Source organism: Megalopta genalis, chromosome 19, assembly GCF_051020955.1.
Source record: "Megalopta genalis isolate 19385.01 chromosome 19, iyMegGena1_principal, whole genome shotgun sequence".
In the NCBI taxonomy this organism is placed as follows: Eukaryota; Metazoa; Arthropoda; class Insecta; order Hymenoptera; family Halictidae; genus Megalopta; species Megalopta genalis.
Window position 1 is genome coordinate 2,155,956 of NC_135031.1, and position 27,519 is coordinate 2,183,474.

A 27,519-nucleotide genomic window follows, 5' to 3' on the forward strand; every position below is an offset into this window, starting at 1 on the left:
AACGAATCGCAATGGTGAAAAACACGGTGGGAGAACGTTCAGCGATCGTTAAACAGCTATGCCAAAGAGATTAATTAATACATTGTCTCGTATATAGAACTCGTAATATACACTGTCTATGAATAAACTTTTTTGCAGTGTACGCTCGATCGAGACAAAACTTTCGTTCAAGTCAAGTCGTGTTTTGGATTCGTTGGGGAACACGAAAGGTTGCGCGGAATCAATTTACCGGAATTACTTGTAAACGATGGCGATAGATACGATGTCCAACGGAGCATCGTTATGTTCCCAGCTAACGTGGACGCGCAATAGTTAATTAAGATTACCAGTTAATTAACTCGAGCGACGAGCGCTCGATTTTTCCGGCGACCGACGATTTTTCCGATCGCTCGAAGTCTCAATAAATTTACTGCGTTATCTGGTATCTCTAATTCGAACCGAACGCAGCTGAATTAATTACACGGGCCGAGCAACACGCAAAACAAAACGAACGCGAGCGAGCGCGCGCGCGCGCGCCCGCAACCAATAAATAAGATGACGCGCGCGTTGTAGTTGCAGCGCGTCGCAGTTCATTGCGGCTTCGAGCTCGCATGCTTCTTATGGGGATTTCAGAGCCACCGTGACTATGATGTACCGCGTCGAACGCTCCATTTGTAAGCGGAATGTTATTGCGATCGGAACGGTATACTGGTATTAAACGGTGATATACAATTATTGCCGCGCATCGATAATTAGCGATCTGATGGAAGCCAGCTACCCACGTCGCAACGAGACGCGATGGAAATACGAGCGAGCACCGTACACACCATCGTCCGTCCACGTGGGTGGGTCGATGAAATACCATCTTCAGACATATTCTCGTGTCTGTAACATTACCATGATTATGGTAAAATATTTAACGCAGTACAGTAGTCTTTATTTTTTTAGAGACGGTTTTGTTCGAGGAAAATATTCCGATTTTGGTTACTTTAAATTTACCTAATCGAAATGATTCATATTATATTCCACGCAATTTTCCCAAGCGGTTATAAGATATTTTATTGTACAGAATAAACATCAGAACGTTAACCTCATCAATGTGGTTCGAGCGGAAGTTGCATTGTTTAATCAATTAGTTGTTGCAATCTCTTTGAGAAGAATACGAATTACTGTAATTATATTGTATATGTTTGGTTCTTCACATTGTATTTCGTTTAAATGTAATACTTTTATAAAATATTTAATTTAATAAAGAACATGAAAGCGTATATCCTTCTTAACCAATTAACAGTTTTTTACGAGTATACTCGTGATAACATAAAATGTTGTTATTTCTTCGTGACGAGTATACTACGTCGAAAACAGTTAACTAGTTCGTGGTATTTATGAAAATTTTCATTCTACTATGATCTTTGTATGATTTTCAATATGAATGTGACACAGTACAATTAAAATAACGTAGAAACAAACACAGTCAACAATTATTCGCATCATTGTTCCAATAATTTTGCAATCTCTATTCGAATAATCTATTCGCAAAAAGAATTAGACGAATAATTTATTCGAATAAATAGAATAATTTATAACAAGTAATAAATAATTGTTATTCGAGTAAAATATTCGACCAAAAAGAATTCACTCGGATAAAATTGTTTTTGGTCGAAAATCATACAAAGATCATAGTACAATGAAAATTTTCATAAATCATAAATACCACAAACTAACTACTTAACGGTTTTCGATGAGTGTACTCATCACGAAGAAATGACAACATTTTATGTTATTACGAGTGTACTCGTAAAAAACAGGCAATTGGTTAAAAAGGATATACGCTTTGATTAACCGATACAAGCATATACAATTACGGTCGTAAAATGCAGGTAAAGGAAGACGGGCGACAACAACTCAGAGTGGCAAATTAACACTTTAAATTGTTGTCGCCCGTTTTACTTTACCTGCACTTTTCGACCGTAATTATCTGTGACGCATCATTACCACTCTACCATTGTTATGGCCCAGCTCGTAAAACGCTATAAACGGATTACGCTATAAACGTCATAAACGCACAACAGACATTCAAGCATGATGGGTGACGAAACTAGTCAATTTGCTGGCATTTCTCACCGTACGGTGAAGAAACGACATCGCTAAAGCGGGAACAATCAGGAATCAATATTAAGAAGAAACGTCAGGCTCTCTTCCGGCAGGTTCGCCGGGTTGTCGACCTGCAATGATTTACTCCGATCGATGATCTGATATGCAAATTATATTCGCATGGTAGGGGGATCGGTTACCACCACCGCGACCAACTTAAGCGGACTCCACAAGGAATATTTAAACTGGCTTGTATCGGTTAATGTATACATTCTGCGGCCATTGTACAATGGCAGGTACGGGTCCCATTAAAGCCGCTGAAAACGGAAGCAATATAATATTGAATCGACCCGCGACAACCGTGCAATCCCCGTTTTCCGAGCGTGTTACCGCCGTGAAAAATCAGAGCCTGTTCGCCTGTTAACAAGACCAACAAAATCGTAAGGCTGCTGATCGTTCCGGTGAAATCGCTTTCTTTCATGCACGCTTGCCGAGTCGTCCGCGTAAAAGCAAGTTTCAGCGTTCGATAGGAATTTTTCAAGAACGTATTCGATCACGTGCGCATAAGAGCAAATTACAGCATTTGATAGTGATTTTTCAAGAACCCACTTTGTTTCGTTTGCGTAAAAGCAAGTTACAGCATATACCAGCGTTTTTCAAGAAGATACCAGCGATTTTTCAACAACATAATGGATTTCGTACGCATAAAAGCGAGTTAAAGTATTCGCCTAGTTTTATCCATCAAAGTAAGGTGATCGCTTGCACTAGGATTTTTTTCATAGCTACGATAATTAATACTTGTTAGTCGCTCGTAAATTCCTATGCGAGGCAGATAATTTATATTAATTTTACATCAACTTTTACTTCGATTTTGAAATAATCGATGAAAATACGAAAAAAATATGAAATAATCGAATGTTATTTCGATTTCACGGACTTGAATATCCACATTCTCTTATCTGCGAGGCAGATAATCTATATTAATTTTACATCAACTTTTACTTCGATTTTGAAATAATCGATGAAAATATGAAATAATCGAATGTTATTTCGATTTCACGGATTTGAATATCCACATTTAATGAATTAATATCTGTATCCAAATTTTTGTAACGAATAGCACTTTTATTTGATTAATTTTTACTGGTTATAGTATTTATTGGATTTTTCTATGTAGTATTCACTAGTAGAAGATCATGAATAAGTAGATTGCGGATCTTTGTGCAAGTAATCATTTTTCCCCTCTGAAATCTTTAGAGACTCGAATCAATTAAAAATTAGTTCTATTCACTAATTATTCTTGACTTGATATTTAGTATTCTTGTTTCTATTCTGATTAAAAGGTTCGTTTGGAAAATACTATACGCAACGTAATCCGCGTAAAGACAGTCAATTATTGCGATTCGACATACAGATACACATTTAAAAAATCTAGATAATTGCATTATATAGTTGGATAATGGAATCACAGCTCAGAATTGATCAGCACGCAACGTGAGGATCGCAAGGGCTACGCCACCTGATTCCCGTCGCGTGTCTCGTTCCTCGTGGTCTGTCGGCACGGGACACCACAGGCCCGTGTGCCTGAATACAGTAATTTCTCTAGGTACATGATGCCAAATTTCGGGTTCCTGTGAATTTCCCTGGTTAGTCCTGTGCCTATTGCTAATGTATTGTTACGTCGATGTAAGGGTTGACGGAATCGGTCAAACGTGTGAGCGGCACGCGACATGAATTCCCGGAAGATACCACAAAATGGTTTATTTGGATGTGAGTGAGGTAAAAAAAAAACCACGGAGCTATAATTGGCCTCCGAATTGCCTTCGAATTGTATTATGTTACCGGCATGCTGACCGCTGTCGTTTTTTGCCAAATGCCCCGAGTTTCTATAAAAATGAGCCGCGAGGCCAGAAGAATCGCGAAAATTCTCAGATCGGCCAGTTTCAATACCGACCTTCGAACATTTCTGGGAGAAATTACTGTACTATGCATTTTAGCAATAAAATCGTGTGTGTGTAGAGGAATAAATTTGTGGCGTAAATTCGTTCGCTAATAAAATTATTCAAAATAACACGAACTGTTTTACACACACGTGTAATTATTATAAAAATCACATGACTTTTTTATTTCTTTGTTGTCAGTTCAAGTAACAGTAAAATTTAAAAAATGCATTATAGTCAATGTCTAGTAAAATAGTCCCATTATCATTTAGAAAAAATTCGAATCGTTTAGTCCAAGTTTTAAAAAAGATACTACGGTTTAAGAAATGTCCACTCAATTATTGTACGTGTATGTAGTCTTTGTTTAAATGAATCTTACATTAAAATTGATATTTTATTGTACCATTTAAAATGTATTACTATATAAATATACATCATGAAGTAATATAAAGTATATATAGTAGTAAATAAGTGTGTTTTGTAAAATAAAATAAAATAACCGCGAAATCTACGGCCGACTATAAAACATAATGGTGGATCTGTATTAGTTTGGAGCTGCATGGCATCTAGTGGAGTGGGAAACCTTGTGTTCATCGATGGGATAATGGACAAAACGAAATACTTAAAAATTTTGCAGGAAAATTTAAAAAGCAGTGTATCAAAATTGAATTTACCTAGCGATTATTGGTTTCAGTCTGACAATGATCCGAAGCATACCGCTAAAATAGTCAAAGAATGGGTATTATACAGGGTGTTCCACAATTATTTTAACAGCCGAAAATGAGGGGTAGCTGAGGCCATTTGAAGTAACTTTTTCCTTTGCGAAAATGCAATCTGCGGCTTTATTTACGAGTTATAAACGGAAAACACTGACCAATGAGATGTCAACACATTGTCGGCCATCGTGCCAGTCTTTTGCAGTTCGTCTCGATAATGCGGTACATACGTGTCGTTAACAGTGAGAACTTCGAACGCGTCGCATAAAACAATCAGCTCTTTTCAGGGCCATACATATTAACCCAGGAAAGTTGGTCCATAAATATTATTGATAAGTGATCAGTGTTTAGTGATAATGCAGTGAAAGTAAACGTTGAAATTGCCTGCCCGGAGACATCCTTCTGTTCGTCGCCGTCGGATACATGAAGTGGATTTTACAACTAAATGGGTGAGTATCTTATTGATAATATTCTTCATATTTCTCTAACAAACATATCCCTTACGTCCTTTAACACGATTATTATTTATTAAATTAGCTTTGCGAATCATTCGTTGAACTGTGTTCGGACACGGAATTATTTAAATTAAAATATCATTTACGTACTTTGTTAATCTGCACTATACACCTTGCTTAAAAATTTCATATGTTACACAAGATGTGTCATGTATACTAGAAAATTAAAACGGCCGTCAGGTTAAATTAGTCAAGGTTATGTCAAGGTCGTGTCAAGGTCATGTCAAGGTTATGCCGAGATCATGTCATGGTTATGCCAAGGTCATGTCAAGGTCGTGTCAAGGTCGTGTCAATGTTATATCAAGGTCGTGTCAAGGTCATGTCAAGGTCGTGTCAAGGTCATGTCAAGGTTATGCCGAGGTCATGTCAAGGTCGTGTCAAGCTCGTGTCAAGGTCATGTCAAGGTCGTGTCAATGTTATATCAAGGTCGTGTCAAGGTCGTGTCAAGATCATGTCAAGGTTATATCAAGGTTATATCAATATCACTTATGTCAAGGTCGTGTCAAGGTCAACATATGAGCTTTGCGAATCATTCGTTGAACTGTGTTCGGACACGGAATTATTTAAATTAAAATATCATTTACGTACTTCGTTAATCATCACTGTACACCTTGCTTAAAATTTTCATATGTTACACACAAGGTGTCATGCACATTAGAAAATTAAAACGGCCGTCACGGTTAAATTAGTTACTATTTCGGGTCCGAAAAATTAGTAAATATTCTTCAGACGTTCTAAAGTAGAGGTGTACAGCGTTTTTCTTAAAAATATCACTGTTACGTAGTAAAAAAAATCCGGAAGTTCTCGCTTCGTGATTTGTTCAATACTTCGAACGCGGCTCGAGTCCGTCCGGACCATCTGTCATAGCCTCGTGCTGCGGGCTCTCGAACTTCGCGCCGTCACCTCTCATTGGTCAGTGTTTTCCGTTAATAACTCGTAAACAAAGCCGCAGATTGCATTTTCGCAAATGAAAAAGTTACTTCAAATGACCTCAGCTAGCCCTCTTTTTCGGCTATTAAAATAATTGTGGAACACTCTGTATAATGTTCCACACGTGGTGCCACATCCACCGCAAAGTCCCGATTTAAACCCCATTGAACATTTATGAGATGAAGTAGGAAGATGATTAAGAAATACGGTTATTACTTCGAAAGAAGTGTTAAAACGAAATATTATTGAAATATGGCAATCAATAGATGCAAATGTTACTTCTAAGTTGGTCCACTCAATGGAAAACAAAATTTAAATAATTGTTAATTGCTTCGTTTGAATACTTTTGTGAGCCATTTCTGGCGCGTGTTTACAATCAATGTACTGTAAAAACGCTATATATTGTTGAATTATTTTCTAATTTTGCTTACGCAGTCTTAAGACCCATCCCTTGTTATATGTGTCATATTATATCAAATGCTTCAGTTTAACACATATGTTTTATTAATTGAATGTTAGAAATGTAAGCGTTCGAATACTTTCGTGTATGAGTGTACATTCTTTGCATCGTTCGTTAGCTCTCAACAACGCTAGAACGAAATATTGCGCACTTTGTTCACATCGTACCAGTTCCCTAGTTTCGTCTCACTTTGTTTTGGAACAGTGTGACTCACGGGCGAAGCAAGCCCGGCCCAGGATTGTTCACAAGTTTGTAAACATCTGGACGACATGGCACGCTACGAACACGGCGCGCGTAGTGCGAACACTCTAATGTAAATCAAATGGAAGAATCTTTCGGCCTTAGTCAGCCTTGGAGCACGAGCGAGCCTGGCACGTAAATGTGTCACGACAGCGACAAATTCAGTTTTCATATTTTACGATAACTACACAGCGGGCGAAAAATCTGACAAAACTTGAGCGCACTGCTTGTGACAGTACCTTATCAGGGAATTAATATAAAAATAACCCATAGTTTTGTTTTCGAGAAATCTTCAATTTTTCGATTTCTATTTGGTTTTCCATTCTTGATAATCACAACTTGATTCTATAATATACGGCTTGACATACAAAATAAGCTACATTTTTTTCAAAATTTTAAAAAGCCACCGAAGGGAGAAAATGGACGGAAAAGTGCGCAATGTAATTTACCTTGTAACTAAACTCACGAACAAGTTACAGGGTTGAAATTTTGCACACAAGAATTTTTCTTGGTCAGGTATCGAACCGTACAATAGTCATTAAAAAACCTCTAATTAAATAACCTCTAATTTTGACCATCTTAATCGGCTAGGCCCTTTTTGTTTGTATTATATTATCTTTGAACGATAAATTCTTAACGTTCCGAAGCGAGAAACGTTATTTGAAGAGTTTAAAAGTACCGTTGCGCTATTTCTAAATAATTGAAATTATTAATACTTGAAATAAATGTTTACGCATTTACCTCGTGCTCGCAACTTTTAGTTTGCACAAAAAATTCGCTGTCTAGTCATAATATATGACATAATATCCAGAGAGCTTCGTTTTGCTAAATTGTTTAAATATTTCGTAGTTCAATGATTAATAAAGATAAATGAAAGCAAAAGAAATGAAGGTCGCGAACGCGTTAAACATGTACACACGAGGTGGCATGCGTGACATGCACACCAGAAAGTTAAATCGGCAGTCGCGGTTAAATTACATAGTATTTCGGATTCGAAAAATTAGTAAATATTCTTCAGACATTCTGAAATGAGGATGAAGAGCGTATTTCTTAAAATTATCACTGTCACGTAGTAAAAGAAAATTCGGAAGTTCACGCACCGTGACTTGTTCATTGATTCAAACGTTGCACGGATTCACCCCCTTCTTCTATCGCGCTCTACAGTCGAAGCACGTTTTACTCGATCGATCAACCGCGTTGTAATTCGCGCCCTCGCCTCTCATTGATCAATGTTTTTCGTTAATAACTCGTAAACAACGCCGCGGATTGCATTTTCGCAAAGGAAAAAGTTACTTCAAATGACCTTAGCTGCCCCTCATTTTCGGCTGTTAAAATAATTGTGAAACACCCTGTATAAAGGCTGTAGATTTTGTGTGAGAATTTATTTATTTGAGCGATACAATGTATGTACATAGTAATTAGAAGTTTGAATGACTAGTTTGAATGACGAATTAGACTCGTCCTCCGTAACTTAGGCAAGACAACTGCATGACGAGTCTCAGTCGTCAAATGTAACCAAGGGGTTAATCTTTGCTGTTAATCTAATTTGCGGTTAATCTCTCTCTCTCTCTCTCTCTCTCTCTCTCTCTCTCTCTCTTTATGACGTGTTATGTCGCGACGCTGATACTATTCATATAAGGTCACGGACGAAATATTTCGCGACATAATGCCGCTTATGCGCTGTCACAGACGTGTTATCCCGTGATGCAATACCGTTCATGCGGTGCCACAGACGAGTAAACACGTTTTAACCTTTTAGGCACGACGCGCCACTACAGTGGCTTCCGCGGATATCATCTTTTAGAACGACACGCCACTATAGTGGCTTTCGCGGATGTCATCTCTCTGGACAACGCGCCACTATAGTGGCTTGCTCTAGTAGCTCACTCGCTCATCGTTTGAACCAAATAATCGTCTTCATATGCATTGTTTCACACTTCTTTTGTCTTCACATCGATTTACAACAGTCTACAGGGTGTCCCAAAAATGTCTCACAATCCGGAAATGGCGGGTTCCTCGGATCATTTGAAGCAACTTCTTCCTTTACAAAAATTTTCTCCGAGACACCGTTAACGAGTTATTAACGAAAAACAGCGACCAATAAGAATCGAGTACGGCTGACGCGAGGCGGCCCAGTCAACCAGCGCACGAAGCCCAGTTCCGCTCATTGGCTCGGTCGCCTCGCGCCAGCTGAGCTGGAATTCGACCGCTCGACCGCTGGCTCGGCCGCCTCGCGCCAGCTGAGCTGGGATTCGACCGCTCGACCGCTGGCGCCGTTGTCTCGGCCACCTCGCGGCAGCTGATCTCGCCTCTCATTGGTCACTGTTGTCCGTTAATAATTCATTAACGGTGCCTCGGAGAAAATTTTTGTAAAGGAAAAAGTTGCTTCAAATGGCCTGAGAAACCCGCCACTTTCGGATTGCGAAACATTTTTGGGACACCCTGTATATACAGACAGAATATACAGTATCAGACTGTACAATACACATCAGACTCTGCCGTTCAGAGAAATAGCCTCGCGCAGAATTCAGCCGTACCTAAAAGGTTAATTGGAAAAAGTTTGGAAGCACTTGTTTACTCGCCTGCAGCACCGTATCGATGTCGCGACATAACACGTCGTAAGTTAAACTACTCACGACTTCGGTTCCGAAAAATTAGTAAATATTCTTCAGACAATCTAAAATAAGGGTGAACGGCGTTTATCTTAGAAATATCACTGTCGCGTACTAAAAAAAATTCGGAAGTTCACGCTTCGTGACTTGTTTGTTACTTCGAACACGGCTCGAAGCCGGTGCTGCTACCTCGTTCGTTAATAACTCGTAAACAAAGCCGCGGATTGCATTTTCGCTAAGAAAAAAAGTTACTTCGAATGACCTCGGGGATCATCTCTTTCCGAGTGTTAACATAATTGTATCAAGGTTATGTCAAGGTTCCATGATATTATGGGACACTCTGTATAATCTACAGATCTTAAACAATTGATAAACATTAACACACGATCTACTATTCAGTAGATTCAACTGGAACACACGGATGCACTGTGTGCAATGTAGGTCTAATTTTTGCATTATGATAATGCATAAATTGTGAGACTTATTAATGTACACATCCAACGGAAACGTTTGGTCCAAATTGCAATTATTGTATCGGCATTGCTCTTTGTTTTCAGTTAAACGATTTTCAATAGCGAAGCAGCTCCAGTCTAGCCATGCGGACAGCCTAATAATACATTGAAGGTACAGCGAATTATGCGAACCATTCATCAATGAACGAGCGAAGAAGGCAGCCGAAGTTCGCGGAGCAGCATTAACGCATCTCGAACGGCCTGGATGATTAATAATCCGCAGAAGTCGCGGCCATTTAGCAGTCATTAATGAAATTCGATAGTAATTAATCTCTATTAACTCGTTCCCGATCGATCGGAAAGCAATTAACGAACGACCAAGGGAACATCCCCCGTCCTCCCATCGGGTGGCGCGTGCACAGAAATAAGGAACGCGACGATTCGATAAATTTTAATCAATGCGCCGCGCCGCGTTGCAGCTTCTCTTCCTCTCCTTTTCGCCACCTTTCTCTCTCGCATTTGCATCGAAATGGTTTATCGTCCGCGCAAAATAAAATTTCGAGGCTGGCTATCCCGTGTACCATTAAATCATTTCGCTGTATGTTCAGGAGTGTATTTATCATCGATCTGATAGCGAGTCTCGCTACTCTCCACCCCGCCACACGCGCTGAGCGCCGTGGATAGGATCGAGTTCAACATCTAGTCGTGAATCGGACTTAAATCCTAATCGAGAAGCTATATATAGTGTCTACAAAGTACAGCCATAGCGTTGGAACCACGCGAAGGAGTTTCATTTTTGTTTCAGCTGTAACGACGTGTCGTAAATGGTTAATCGTTGTTGACCGTTCGCATGCGGTATGGACTTCGAAAATGAAATAGAAGCTTTTGATACATTCATTACCGTTTCAATCTTGCTGCAATTAATAAACGATCCTATCAATTCGCCGCAACCAATTAAATTTTCTCGTTGCGCGTTTCAGTTTTTTTCATGCAATTTTATCTCGAGAACCCCGACGTTTCTATTAGAATGTTTTTTATGTATACGATTTCTTTCGTTTTCTACATATGAAGTCTTTAAACTGAACGTATGTATGTATGTAAAAATGTATGTGCGGAAATTAGTGTACAAATTTCTGTTATATTTGAGCAGTATATTTAATAAATTACTGAAACATTATTGTCAGCATGGACGATTAAAAGGATTTATTGCTTAATTTTTATATTACTTCATATTGTATGTACGATGATACTGTGAAACATTTGATCTATTTCCGTTTTACGTGTGTGTCACAATTTATTATTTTTACGAAACGTTAAATTATAAACGGAACAAAATTCATCGATTTAAAGTGTAAAGCGAAAATGAATAATGTATTATTCCAATACCTTTAATGTTACTTCTGTTATTCGTACGAGAATTAATTGCTAACGACTAAGTTGCAGATATTCGTGCATCGATATTTGAACGATCTAGCGGCCAGTTTACGAGCACAAGTAAGAAACAATTGCATGACGAGAAGAACAGCAAGCTTACGCCGCTGCAGCTGGGTAAAAGAAAAGGGGAAAGAGGGGAAATCACATTCTCCGGCTACTTGATACGCGGCTCTAGCCCTAAGTCTGGAGTCGCGTTACGCGGTTCACCTGCGACTATCATTGCTTAACCCCCTTTGCTCACACTTACTACCACGAAGATTGATTCTCAGTTTTAACAATTGCTTTCGCAGTTAACATCTGATAATTTAAATTGGTTGTCAAAAACTAGATAGTTAAATAAGATATTTCTTATTGATGAGAACTGAATTTTTCTGATCGATGTTATTCTTATCGTGTTATTTAATTTGTACGATGTCAAACGTTTATAAGTAGACCGCGAATTTTATGCATTTACGGCTAAAATGGCGAAGCGGCTAAATAATGGAATATTATTCCATTAAATAAAATGGAATACGGCTAAATAAGCGAAGTATTTAAGAATGTTGCTACACTATTTTCAACATTTTGGAACCATTAAGAGTAGAAACATGTTTTTATTTGCCTTCTGTTTTATACAATTGAAACACCAAGTTTCTATTTTGCAGAAAAAACCGCAAACTGCTTATAAGTATATTACAAGTATATCGCTACTTACACTAATTACAATTGATAAAATTTTAATTCTATTTCTATCAGAAACAATTTCCCTGCCTTATACTTATTCAGTAATTTATAAAACAGCCTATGAGAGTATGCAATTCTATAAAAAATCTGCAGTCCTCATTTTAGTCACACATCTCAAGTCGTGATTTCATCGTAACTTACAATTGCACCATTCTCGTCTACTTTATTTCGCTAAAATGTATTCTCTAAGAAAATCGACATGTGCCGCCGACAGAAACAGAATGCAATTCTGATCAGCTTATCCCGATCTACCTTACGCACTGTCGGAATTGTTTGTTTTTGTAATAGAGATATTTGTAATTTACGGGGTGGCAAGGCAGTACCTGCGTTGCTGGAAAACAATTCCACCCACGCGGCGAGTGCCAGCGACCGCAGCTTGGAACCGGAGGAGATCGAGAACGCGGGAGGGTGGCACGTAGTGGCATGGAATGCGGTTTTTAGCCGTCGACTTTTAATTTCTAACTCGATGCATTACCGGCGGAATGTGCACGATCGCGACAAGTCACTTTTCAATCAGATCGAACTTTGTTTCAACGATTTTAATCTTTGATTCAGGCACGCACGTGAAATTTCATTTCAGCATCGACTCTGAAGTAGAATTCGTTTTCCTGTTCTAGCGACGATAGTTGGGTACATTTTATGCTATTCACGAAATTTTATGTTTTCTTTTCGTAATAACAACATCGTATATGACAATATGACAATATATAAGTCATTTTTGTACTATTCACAGAATGCAGAGTTTTCCCGTCCTAGCGACAATAATTATATAAATTATGCTTTTTTCAAAATGTAAAGATTTCTTATCCTAGTGATAATAATTATCTGAATTTTGTACTATTCACAGAATGTCGAGTTTCCTTGTTCTAGTAACCTTGTTCTAGTAACAACAATAACGAAAATTGTGTACTATTTACGGAATGAGTGAGAATAATTACGTAAATTAACTGTTCGGAAAATGTGAAATTTTCTTATTCCAGTAACAATAATTATAATACGTAAATTGTATGCTATTCACAGAATGAATGAATATAATTACGTAAATTCATTATTTACAAGTTGTAAATTTTTCTTCTTCTAATGATAATAATTACGTAAATTACACCATTTACAGTATACGAAGTTTTCTTGTTCCAAGTAACAATAACTGTATAGATGTACTATTCACAGAATGAATAGACGTATTCAACTTTGATTTTATCAAATTCGTTGCTTCCTTTTAGCAATATCTATATTAGTGAAGTATGTTATTAGCGAATAATTTTCATGAATTCAAAAGGCGTCGCATATTACATTGGAAAGTATAGTTAACAAAATTACAGTCGATGATATTCTTAAATGTTATCAATTCTTATTATTACATGATTTACTTAAGTAATGATGGAAACATACCTAAAAGATGGTAGATATGGTTGATTTTGTGATATTACATCTGGATTTATGTAACATATGCAATTCTGACCCGAAACAATAAAATAAAAGTACTTATTTAATCAACTTCACAAAATTCAATTCAAATATTTGTATAAGAACTTCGTTAAAACAACGATGGCAACAAATCAACAATACGTCTATGTAAATTATGCACATTGAAAATGATAAATATAAAGATTTCAAATTATTTCGAAACTAGCAGTCTTTCGCCCGATAAAATTGGCAAGTAAACATTGAAAAATTCCTTAATCCATCAAACATAGAAAATGTCTGCGGAGAAAATGAATTTCTACTTCCTAATGGCTCGACTTTCTCGAGGCTTGTCAATAAAAACGCGAATTCGCATAAACGTCCGCAGTCCGCCAGTTGCATACATTGTTCCAATGGATTGCGGAGATTCGATAAAAATCGAGCTCACGGCGCAGCTTTCCATATCGCGGACTTTTAGTGGTTTCGCCTTTGAACCGTACGATTTATACTCCGACTTATGCGGCACGATTTATGTCTCGCGCGGTTTCGCCGTGCCCTTCGTCGTGCCCGTTTAGATTGAGCTCAATGCAATGCCGGCGCAATTTGCAGCGAGACATATCGTGCGCATTGTTTCCGCACGATCAATAGCGAAACCGAAGTTCTTTCCGTAATTTCTGCCTGATTCATGGTTATCTGATTACACCGTGCGGCAAATCTCAATTTTTTCTTTTGGGTAGCTGTCCGTCACAGATTTTTGCGCAATGAATACAGATCTTGATAGAACGGGATTTAAGCACATACGATGGTAAAACGAGTTAAATTATAACATGCACAAACGATCTTTCTTCTTTCAGTCCACACGATATCCGTAATTGTTGTTAGAATCTTTTTTTTTAATTTTCAAAGGAAGGTGATAAGTAGATTGTACAAATTACGCACTTGCAATAAAATTGCATAGGCGAAATACAAAATGTAAAAGACATCAGAAGAATGTAATATTACTGTTGTATTATTTACAATTTATTCAAATTCTAAAGAGAAGAAATCAATGTCTTTTTAACTCTCTTTTCTTGCACTTGGCGCAGACAATTTTTATTTTGCACAAAATTTCGTGGTTTAGTGATAATAATCAGAGGTCATAGAACGTCGGTTAGTAGTATAAAAATGGAACTATATACAGAGTGTTTCGTAATTATGTGAACATCCGGAAAGGGATGATTCCTGAAATCATTTGACGTAATTTTTTTCCGTAGCGAAAATGCAATCCGCGGCTTTGTTAAAAAAAGTGCATCATGGAAGGGGCTTAGAATTTTTGAACTTTATTTTCGTGCGATACGTATAACTTATGAAAAAGAACCAAATTCAAATAATAACAATTTCAATGAAGATAGTCATATCAATATCGCTAAAAAATCGTTTGAAAGCGTGAAATCTTTATTTTCGAATACCTTTTCAGAATTGTATTATACTATAATATCTCTTAAACTATTAACTTTTTGACATAATTTAGTTAATACATTTTTATCACTAATGTCCATCTGCATCCATTGATGTGCAAGCAATATCTCTTAAACTATTGACTTTTCGACATAATTTAGTTAATACATTTTTATCGCTAATGTCTATCTGCATCCATTGATGTATAAAAAAACTGAACTCTTTTTCACTACGAGTAATAATAGTTACGTAAATCGAAGTGGTAATAATTATTGAATATTTCTACTACCATTCGATAGATCGAACTTCCTAAACTAAAATAGACTAGGTTAAAAAATAATACGGATCAAACAGTAAAGTACGAGCATGTACCTATTATGGAACATCGTTTTCATATCTCCCCGTGTTTCATAAATCGTGACAATGAAAAAATTGAAGCAAGGTACACATGTCCTTGCTTAGAAACGCCCGTATTTGAGAAAAAATCATTTCTTTTTACAGCTGATGGTTACATAACATTGTTTGCGCGAGCGAATATATAAAGAACTGTGTCCGAAAATATGGCTAGAATTTTTGCATCCACTTTCATACGTCCTATTTATTTTTCACTGTATTATTTGTGCTACTGTTTCAAAACTTTTACCCTAATTAATCTACCATCCGAACATTCCTGTTCTCCCGATCAATGCGTATAATCGAGATTCTACTGTATTTGCATTCGATTACCGAACATGCTTCCGGATCTCCAATTTCGAGCGACTCGCCTTGCATATTGATAAGTCCGGTTGACCGGCCGAAAGGAGCCGCGATTAATAGCGAGCCCGGTCATCATCCTCCAACAATGATGCCGGTAGTCAGCCTTGATCGCGAACAAATCGCGGGGCAGCGGCTGGGAGTCCCGACTCCGATTAATACACGACAAATGAGCCAATCGCGAAACTGCCGTCGGTGCTTGTACCATCGACTGGAATGCCAGGTTCGAGATAAAACGAAGGGGCTATTTACTGCGACGAGGCGCGGCGCATAGGTGTCTTCTCTGTGTCCGTATCTACATTTACAAAGTGCCTAAACACGTTCCCGCTAGGCCGAAGCGGTCGGGTGCCTATGCGAAGCGGGTACCGCGCGCGCGGCCGCGCCGAGAGCAAAACGAGCGGGTCGCAGGTCCGCCTTTAACCGAGATCAACGGCCAGTTTATGGAAATTGCCGGGATGTACGGATATTGATTGGGTACAAGTTCATGGTATGCTGGGGACCACCCGCAGGTGCCAGAATGCCTTTTAACCGCGGTTACATGCTCGAAAGCTCGTGCTTCAGCGTAAGTACGCCTGCCGGACGGTGATTCACGGGCGGCTACTTGAGGAAACGTGGCCAATCGATGGCCGTCATAAAGCAAATATTTAACAGGAAGTCTAAGGTACCGCGCGGGGCCTTTTAGCCACTGGTCGTTGGCGATCTATGATATCCTGTGCACAGGATATCAGCGTCCTTGGTCCTGAGATACAGTGGCTATCCTGAGATACAAGGGCTACAGCGACGAGCAAGATTGTACACGCATGTATCATGAAAACGAGGATCATGCTACCAGTTCCTTAACTAAACCGCCGGATTTCGGCGATTGTAATTACAAGGTGAACGTATTTAAAACAATATGCAGCTGTACATTTTTAGAAAAATAAATAGAAACACTCGCCGCGGAAAGTATGTCGACAGCTTTTCAAACGGAATAACTATTCGAAAATTGGTCTAATTGACTTCATTTTGTTTTATATGTCAGAGGAGCTAGTTTCCTAGACAATGACTGTACCGTTTTTTTTATTTTTGCTATTATTTGGAATGACAAAAAAGAAAATAAAAAACTCATGGTTTTTATTTTTCTTATCCGAGCCTCTAACGAATATTTAAAAGAATGCGATTTTTAGATCCTGGTGACTTGTATGCATACTGAAAATTTCATCATTATTTTAGAATAAAAGAATTTAATATATCTTATTCGATAAATATAAGGTGAATTATGTCCGAAAACAAATCAAAAAGCACAGCAATCGATCACTCTACAGTAACCGTCTCCACTACCCTATGATCTTTGTTGCTCGTAGGACTCTAGGGCGCAAGAAACTACATTCAAATTGGTAGGGAACAAACGAAGAGCGCGGGAGAAATGAGTATAAGCGCTTGGGGTCTGGTCGGGGAATCCTTGCGGTGTGAATCCAGTGCAATGGAAGAGAGTGCGTCTATATTTGTGTCAATATTTATATTGTTCGTTAGTTATTAAAGTTAATTACAGTTCTTGGTTCAAATTATTTGTCCACGAACCCCAAAAACCACCAACAAGCTTTCCATTTCCTGATCAATTAGCAATGAAATATAGTACTATAAAGCCCTCCAAAAAACAAGGAAAACAACAAATAAAAAATACCAACTATAAAATAGCTACTTTAACCACCCTTGTATTACGTTAGGATCTTTAAGATATCGCCTAGAGATATTTAAATTTGAATATATACTACATGTCTCATTTGCATAATATCATTGCGAATACACCGAGAAATAATCGTCTCCCTCGTAATAACAACGTCCATGCAACTTTTGCGAATCCGGTGTTATATGTATATGTAGAAGTAACGTAAATACAGCAGTCGGTTGAACAGGATTGAGATAAAATTGCATTGTACGCGACTCGGATGCTCGGGAATCGCGGAACTCGTGGGCTGCGCGACAAATTAAAACGAGCGTCGTTTAATGAGACGACTTCGAATAAAATAACGTTAAGTGTCGTCGACGCGGGCACGATAAAACCGCTAATGGGATTTTAATCCACCGTTAACTAATTGCTAATAGGCCGAACGAAACCGGGCAACATTTTCGCCAACAAATCAAGTCGAAGACACGGCGATGACTGTCCGGTTAGACGCTGCCGCGTTCAATGTTTCCGCGCTATCAAAAGGCTAATGGACGTGTACAATTATCGGGGAATATTATCCGTTTCTTTCTCGCGGATCGATCGAATCGACCGCGCGATTTCTTTTTACGCGTTCATTAATGCGGCTTAGGGACTTGCAATACGGGAGTTGCGTATGCACACCGGTATTGAGAAACGGTAATAAAGTCTTGCATTTCACACGATCGAGAAGAAATGATAGTTGCTCGGGTCCATGGTTGTTGGAACAAGGCAACTGGTCTCGTGGGATTTCTAATTTAGTTGGAAATTGCACGCAATTTCTCCCCCTAGTCTTTAACGCTATGAAACTATTATTTTCATGTTCTATTTTCGAAAGTTTCGACGATGAAAGTTTCGAACCGTGTAACCACTGCTTTTAGTATAATTTTTCGGCTATTTAAAATGTAATGTTGCCGATTGTTATTTTATATTTATTTTATTTTACTTCATTTATTTTTTTGTTTAATATGTACATCTCGTCTTATTATTACAGTTGTTATATTCTATTGAATATATTGGGATGTTTCAATTATCACATAAAATATAACTATGCGCTATTTGCGATAACTATGTATGTACATATATCTAAAGCACAATATATATCAGCGTTTGATATCATTTATCTTGTTTTATTCAGTCTTTTTAATTTTGTTTAATTCGTTTCACATTTTTATTACAGTTATAATATTTTATCGAATTTTGGATATTTCAGAACTGCCCTATAGGAAATAATTACTACTTTTCAGTTGTACACAAAATTTAATACAAGAACATGTTGTTTTATATACATTTTATTTTGATTAATGTACTTTTGTATAATTTATTTTGTTCTAGTATTGCAGTTATACTTCCGTTACATAAATTGGAACGTTACAAAACTACATACAAAATGTAATAAAATTACATCTTCTATTATCCTAATGAATTGTAGAAAATTTTAGTACAACAATATTACGCTAAATAGTATAAAGGGAAGAATTTGGGAATAAGATAATTTTGCACAAACGTTGGTAAAGGTATAAAACAAAGAATCAAAATTAAATATCTATATTTAGGGGATGTTTTGATATGAAATTGATTCGAAACTGATTTTAGATAGCGATAGAGCACGGGACGAGTCTATTATCATAAAATATAGAACAGTGTGGATCAGTAAGCGGCACCACACCAATTACGGTATCTTCATCGACTTAATTAAAAGATACGTCGTAGAAAAGTCAAATGGTTTCCAAACGAATACAATTTGATATGAATGATCATATTTTTCTGTAAGCAGACGCATAAGAAACCCGCGGAAGACAAGTTTCTTTTCTTAAACGAAATCATAAACTTTTTGTTTCATTAGTCGATTTAGCTGACACGTTTGTATAAAACAGTAGCAAACCCCTCGTCCAGCGAAAAATCAACAATATAGAAGACACGTACAAAAGCTGGACAAACAGGATTGGTTTCGGTGGACGCGAAAACTCGATGGTCGTCATTTTGTCGCGGAATGTGTAGAATAAAAAATTGATTAAATTAACCGGCCCACGCGTTCCATGGGCTAGTGCGTTTCTAAACGGTCAAGTGAGTATATATCGATGGAATAAAGAGTGGGAGGAGGAAGGTGCAGCCGGTCGACGTATCTGATGGGCCGATTGCATCATTAGCGAGTGTACGTGCTGGAGAACTCGCGCCGGAGAAAGCCAGATATCCTGTCGCAAGGGTAGGAGGCGGAGAAACGGTCGAGAAACACCAATTAAAATGGCAGAGCGACGGTTTTCCGATATTCAGCTCGAACCACGCAACGAAACCGAGGTGATACGTTCGCCTCTCGGTACGCTACATAACTTATAACGATCCCGAATCGGCCGACGATGCTTTCAATCGTCGCGTCCCGATAATAATCGTAACCATTTTCCGCTCCGCGGAACGATCATCCCGACAGATAAACGGACGAGTTAAAAGACTCCTGAGATGTGCGAGCAGAAAACCCGTGTGTCCAGATAACACGCGATAAAGGTAATAAGACTGGTGTTCGATGGAGACAACGCTCGATGCACGCGGAAACGCGACGCTTTGGCTTTTTCCAGACGTTGAGATTAATAGACCGCGGATCTTCAGGCAAAATAAAAATTGTCTCCAACAATTGCAAGGCATAGCAGCCAAACGAAAATTTTCTTCTATCATTGGTAACTTTAATATGTCGAAATTTTTAGTTTTGTGACGGCTATCACCAGCGCTATAGAAATCGTCGGTCGATATAGAAATTTTCTTTGTTCTGACTGATTGACGATTCATTGCTGCCACAGGATCCACTGCGGATGGGATACGCAGAAAAATTGTGGGAATGTGCGTGCCAACTTAACACATTGACAGCCGGCCCCGCGAAAACGCGGGTTTTTGAGTCTGTCGCTTGAACGCCGGCCCCGCGAAAACGCGGATTTCTGAGTCTGTAATAAATATATGTAATAATCCACCATGAGATGAGAAACTGTATTTTTTTTATAATTATAAATTAAAAATTTCGATTTTGTTTAAATTTTTAATTACCGTTAATTTGTATATGAAGAATATGCAAATAATCTGTACTATTTTACGAAAATATATAACGTTTTAAATATTTTTTTTGGCTATTCAGTGATCAGAAACAAGGCGTTCGGGCTTCGTTCGGGCTTCGTTCGGGCTTCGTTCGGGTCGGCGCTCAGGCTTTAAATGCCTCTTAGGTCGCCGGCTGTCAATGTGTTAACGAATAAGAAAGGTATGCAGGAGTAGGTCTCATTATTGTATACCGTCCTTGAGCGTCTTTCCGATATCCCCGAGTTTGTGGTAGGACCAGGTAGAAAACCGTTTTACTAATGGCCCCTCTAACGGACCAGGACGAAACGCTTCCCCTTTGTATCCTTCACACTTTCCATCTTTTCAGCACATTACAGTTTCTTCGACGAAACGCTTCCCTTTGGTTTGCTTCACACTGTCCATCTTCACAGCCCCTTACAATTTCTTTCAATCTCTCTCTCTCTCTTTCATCAAACTATAAAAATTTCGAACAGAATCTATTACGTGTAGACACGTTATCCATCTGTTTTGAATAGAAAAAAAATTTAATTTGCTTGTATCGAAACTTGATTATGTATACAGTCCGACACGGTTTTTCATTTTCTATAGCCACCATGAAATTCTTGTAGAGCTTCATTCCCCGAACGAGAATCCGGAAACTGAATTGCTCCACCACTCAGAATTTTCGACGAAAATGAAGTATTGCGTGAGAAGTAAAAACGTTAGAAAGTTCTCTAGTTGATCTTGGAAGATAGACGAGAGTTTCTCGAATATTGTGGCATACAATTTATTTCTTATTTTTGGTCCCAAATAGCTACAAAAAAATTAATGTCAAAGTTCACAAAAAGTGGAGATGTGCGTAGTTGTTTCGCAATATTTTTGTATTTTTACGATAAGTAATTTGTCCAGCATGAAAACTCTACCCAGGGTCGGATTCTGTAGGCATTTCTGAAGAAGAAACGACCCGATGTAACTGTCGGAACGATTTACATTTCGAGCAGACCGAGAAAATATCTGTCGGCAACGCGTACACGACGTTTTGCCGCCATCTGCTCCGCTGCTTGCTTCTCTCGGCTCGTCAGGACCGAAGCTGTCCGCAATCAACACCGATGGAGGGATCCAATGGGGCACCCACTTTGTGCAAATAATATTTGAATTTTTTTTAGTATTTCAGTGTTCTGTCTTTTTTCATATATTTCTTTGCATGCTAATGGTCAAACTGTGATGTATTTCACGACCAAAAGTTACACCAGAGTATTTACAGTGGATAACAAAAGTATTCGAACACTAGTATAATTTTGACTTGTAGGCTACCAATCAACCAAAAATACGTACCAATTTTACAAATCTTTTTAGATGCATTCCCTTCAATATATATTTATTTAAATATATGAAGTAGAAATCAAAATTATACTAAAAAAAAAAAAAACAGAAAACTGAAGTACTAAAAAAGAATTCAACAATTATTTACACAAAGTGGGTGCCCCATTGGATCCCTCCATCGGTGTTAATTGCACATAGCTTCGGCCCTGACGAGCCGAGAGAAGCGAGCAGCGGAGCAGATGGCGGCAAAACGTCGTGCACGCGTTGCCGACGAATATTTTCTCGGCCTGTTCGAAATGTAAATCATTCCGACAGTTCTATTGGGTCGTTTCTTCTTTAGAAATTTCTACAGATTTCGATCCTGGGCAGAGTTTTCGTGCTAAACAAATTACTTTTCGTAAAAATACAAAAATATTGCGGAGAAACTACGCGTGTTGGCACTTTTCTGAACTTTGACATTAATTTATAGCTATTTGGGACCAAGAATAATAAACAAATTATATGCTACAATATTCGAGAAAGTCTCCCCTATCTTTCAAGACCAATTAAAACTTTCTAACGTTTTTATTTTTCATCCAATACCATATTTTCATTGAAAATTCTTGGTTTGCACAAAAGCTTGATTTTTTTTTCAAAAACTGAGGGTGATGGAGCAATTCGGTTTCTGGATTCTTATTTGGGGAATGAAACTCTACAAGAATTTCACGATGGCTATAGGAAATCGGAAAAAAAGTTTAATTTTGTCGGACAGTGTTATTAGAGTTAATGCAGACGCACAGTAAATTTTTTGTCTACATTTATACGAGTATATTTACGACAAAGAAATTGTAATTAGTGTGGAAGCGAACAAAATGGTCGACCGACGGATTAATCTTCTTACTGTTTGGAATTGCCTTTGCTCATTTTGCTATAAATGCATGAAATCCACAGTTTAATTATAATACATCCGAACAGATTCCGAAATCATTTTAGAGTAGAAGAGGTAGCTAGGTACATATTGTAGAATTGACATAAAAATCAAAATGATAATCAAAACCGAAAAAGATTATAAGCTTTAGTTATGTGAAGAGTCTTCATCATTACACTACGGATTTTATGCATTTAGAGAATAAAATAAAAAGGTGTGATACAAAACCATGAAGATACCAGAAATATTTCAGAATATTCTTAAACGATTTACAGTAAACCAAAATAAAACAAACTCTCACATCGCTAAAAAATTCAGATCCCTGGCCTAATTATAAAAAAATTATACCGTCTTGTATAATTATTAGACTGCGGATTTGACGCATTTTTTATTAAAATAACCAGATTAAATTCAAAACTGCGAAGACGTTAGAAGAATTGAAGAACGTTTTCCTAATTATGCAATTTATCAAAACGCTTAAAAAAAGGCAAAAAATTTGTATCAGACTTTCTTATAAAGTTAGCTTAGACAATTTTTGTTTCGCGATCAGTTTCGTCAATCACTGTATCTCACAAGTGTTGAACGTCGGGTGACTATGATCTGGGTTAGCAAAGGGTTGAAATCAACAGTAAGCCATTTCTTGTTTAGTGGAGGATCCTAGAAGAAAAGGGCAGCTTCCGTTCTCGTACGGCTTATCGATCGTACCACGCGATAGAGCTTCGTTCCCTTTTTAAATCGCCGCCGATATACGATACAGGACGCGAAGTGGCAGCGATCTACCGGCCCGATAAGACCCCTGTATAAGGCACCTTCGCGGACAGTGACACGGAGGCGACATTTCGTGGGCCTTCTTGCCGCTGCCGCCGCCTTCTTCTTCCTCGCGCGCTCCCCCCTCCGCGATGGCACCGATGTTTAGACCCCGCGGTCTTTCACTCTCGCTGTTCCCCGCAAAAACTCGACGAAACCGCGGAATGCTGCCTCGAGGTATCCTCGAGGTATGCCTCGTGTATAAATTTGATTCGATGCGCCGCGTCATCGCCGCTGCCGGCCACAAACTGCTAGCCTGATCGATAATCATCCTCAACGCGGTTACAAAGTTTGTTGCGATAACAGCTAGTTTAACTTTTAGACCGCCGGCATAATGTCACGTGGTGTCACTAATGTAAAGTATTTTGGAGAATGGATCTCTTTCCTCTGACTTGATTTATGATAAAAAATATTTAGAGAACCTAATGCATACGTTGTCAAATAGTGCACTTAGATGTTATATAAGGTGTTAAATAAAATAATTTTCGGATTTGCGAGTAAATGGCCTCGTCGTAAATAATTTGTCTGTTGATTAGAACAAATTATCCGTGACTAACAGGATTACTTGATTTTTTTGATTTTTTTCGTGTTATAAATAATTTTATCAAATTATTTGTAACGCACCATCAATTCAATACAAACAAATATAACGAAAACGGTCAAATAAAGAACGGAGAAAACAGGAGGAATCACAATCATAAAAAAATACATACATCAAATAAAGAACGGAGAAAACAGGAGGGATCACACTCATAAAAAAATACATACTTTCAACATCCATTTTTCCACCTCGTTAGCTCAGGGTAATCATAAAATAAAATTGTCCAAAAAGTAAAATGTAATCTGAGGTATATTTTTTTACTAATCTCAGATAGTAATACATATAAACTACAGATACTAGTGAGCTACTGTATTGGAAAATTTTTGCAACTTGAATTCAATCAAAAACCTAATTAGGTATATTATAGGAATAATTTTGTTAGGAATAAAAAAAATAAATCTTATTAGGAATAGCCTCTAAAACTATCAATTTCTTCATTCTCTTTTAAATTAAACAATTTTGTAATTTTCGCTTCCATTCCTTGTCGACCCGATTTTGATAGTAATCAATTCAAATATCGAGTACCCCACGTGTTATAATAAACCGATTTACATACAAATATTCCGGAAAAAGTATTATATTTTTACTAGAAAAATGCGAGTTGTCCAAAGGGTAAGTATGATCAATAGACTGCGAATGTTTATGAACAATAAAAATTATACACCTCTATTGCAACAAATAGGAGTTCGATAAAAATTTATTGTCATTTTTAACATTTGTAAGGGCTTAAAAATAATAATCTAACGATATTGATTTCATCAAGCATATTTACTGTATCAAATTCCACCTACTAATCATATCTCTGGTTCTATTTATTATTTTCTCTTGCCATATTTTGACGAGCCTAACTCTTGATGGAGATTTGTCATAATATCTTGTTAAATATAAATGTTATTCAGCTTTTTTTTAAATCGGAACAAAATACAGTTCTATTGTAATTAATATTTAATCATGCGCGTTAATATAGGCACGCAATAAATATTAATTTTCTTTCCCTTCTAAGAAATAATTACATTCGAAGCAGTTTAATCAACGTGACTGTGAAGAAAATTGTTCGGGAAGGGTTTAAAAGAAATAGAAGTCCAATAAAAATGTATTTACTGATTTTGCCATAAATGCGTAAAATGGGCAATCTAGTAAACAATTTCTTTCAACTTTACTTTCAACTTTCAACTTTCTTTCAACTTTTGCTTTCCGCGATAAGTTACTTAAGTATTTTCATTTGTTTGCATATTGAAACGTTTACAATATATATTGAAAAATTGTACAGGATTTTGTAAACCTGTTGCTACACCGTTATTATTCCAGCTGCAATGGTTAGAACTTCTTACTCTAGTACAAGAACCCTCTGTAATCCAAAGCTTGTCCATAATCATGACATAACCTTGACATAACCTTGTATCATAATATTAAACTATTATTTTCATTTTACTACATTAATGTTTGCACCAAAGATAGTTTTCTTTCTTTCAAATATATATATATATATATATTTCTGTTAATCCGAAGCTAATAAATAAACATTATTAATAAAATTGTGTTTTATTTCATCAAAGAATTAAATATCTCATTAGAAAGTAACATTCATTTCTTAGTAACAACTCACCACAGAGCGTTAACACCTTGCCCCGCGACGGGGTAAGAAGTTCCGCTTGAGTTGACCACTAAAAAAACGAGTTTCTATGAAAAACTTATCGCAATATATTAAATTTGAGTTGACAGTCTTAAAGTCGAATAAATTTAACAATAAATTTAGTCAGAAACGAAAAAAGTGACCGCGTTATTTCTTAGTCAATTTTTACGTTTACTCATCAAACTTATACACTCTCTATCATACACTTAAATATTATACAAACTTTACACACTTATGTTTACTCAAAACCGGAACATCTAGCCCCGGTCTTCCCTACATGAACACAAAATATTGGTTTGGCAACTAAGTAATTGCCGACTTCAGTTATAGATGTCTCTCACTCCCATTTTTATGATATCCGTAAATGTTATATTATAAAATTATTATTATTATTATTATGTTATTTTTTATTATCCGTGAATGTTAACAACTGGACAAATTGAATGCAGCGGTCAAGGAAAAGCGACCAGAATTGGTCAATCGTAAAGGTGTCATTTTCCACCAGGAAAATGCTAGGCCGCACACGTCTTTGTCCACTCGGCAAAAATTGATGGATATTGGTTGGGAATTGACGTTACACCCACCATATAGCCCTGATCTCGCGCCATCGGATTACCATTTATTTCGATCCCTGGAGAACTCCCTTCGTGCTAAAACTTTTAATGATGATGACGCTGTAAAATCTCACTTAACTCAGTTTTTGGCCGAAATGGTCATCGAACAAAATGGAAAATACATTACGGATTAAACTTCATTCCAAGTAAAAAAAAATTTTTTATTTCATTGAACAAATCGGCAATTACTTAGTTGCCAACCCAATACTTCGTGTAAAACTTGAAACCAGGAAATATCGACCTTCGCATAGAAATTACCAACGAATTGACAAATTCGAAGATATTGAATCTTCTCTGCCGTATAAAGTAAAAGTTGAGAACCGCAGAATCTCCTCGACTACGAGAACAAAAAGACAGTAGAACAAGATATTTCGCAACATTGTGACTAAAAATGAAATTAGCATAAAAGCATGACAAACGTGTACGTGACTTCGAAGTTGCACCGTGCGACAAAGGTTTAAGTAAACTGCAAAAAAAATTTCGAGAGTGTCGATCTGACAATGACTGCACGAGCCCATTAGCGCCGGCGAGACTCATTACCGCGACTCGATGACTCCGTCGCGGAGCACGCGCGTACTTCTCGCTTTTCTCATTTCTCTCGTGACTCCGATCCAAAAGAAAAGAGAAATGATGGAGCGAGAAAGGGAGGAGAAAAAGGCAAAGGATGCTGCGAGAGCGTTCGTTTTGGAACCGGGATCCCGATTAAGCCGGCGATGTGCTAATTGCATCTTGGTCGCGGACTGCGTGACAGCGTCTATTTTGATATACGTTGTTACGAGCGTCTCGATATAATGCGTCTCTCCGTGACTCGTCGGTGAACATTGGTCGAGGCTGCCCGAACATTTACATACGGGATCACGTATGAAAAATATTGCCACGCTCGGACGGCCGATTATCGTATCGCGCGCGGCAACCTGAGAGCCGCGGTCGTACGTTGATTGCTACACGGTGAAAAAGTTTGACCGTAACCGCGGATGTCTGTATTTATCTGACAATATTATTGGTTTAGTCTAGAGTGACTGTGTTCGTATCTTGCTAGCACTGTGTGTCGATTCATATAAATCTCTAAAGTAAAAGATCTTACCTGTAGTCATCTTTAAAATATTATTATAATATCTGCTCGTTCTTATAAATCTCTGAACTAATTTAAGATTTTATTTCTGATCATTGGTAGTATATTATTATAATATGTGCTAGTTTTTATAATTCTCTAAACTAAAAG

The 27,519-nt window shown here is 37.6% G+C and overlaps 1 protein-coding gene across 3 annotated transcripts in view; it reads right to left on the reverse strand.

Annotated features, from left to right (window-relative positions):
* Positions 1-27,519, reverse strand: part of wb (wing blister) — a 256,747-nt gene that overhangs the window by 111,461 nt on the left and 117,767 nt on the right. The gene's annotated exons all lie outside the window — the stretch shown is intronic.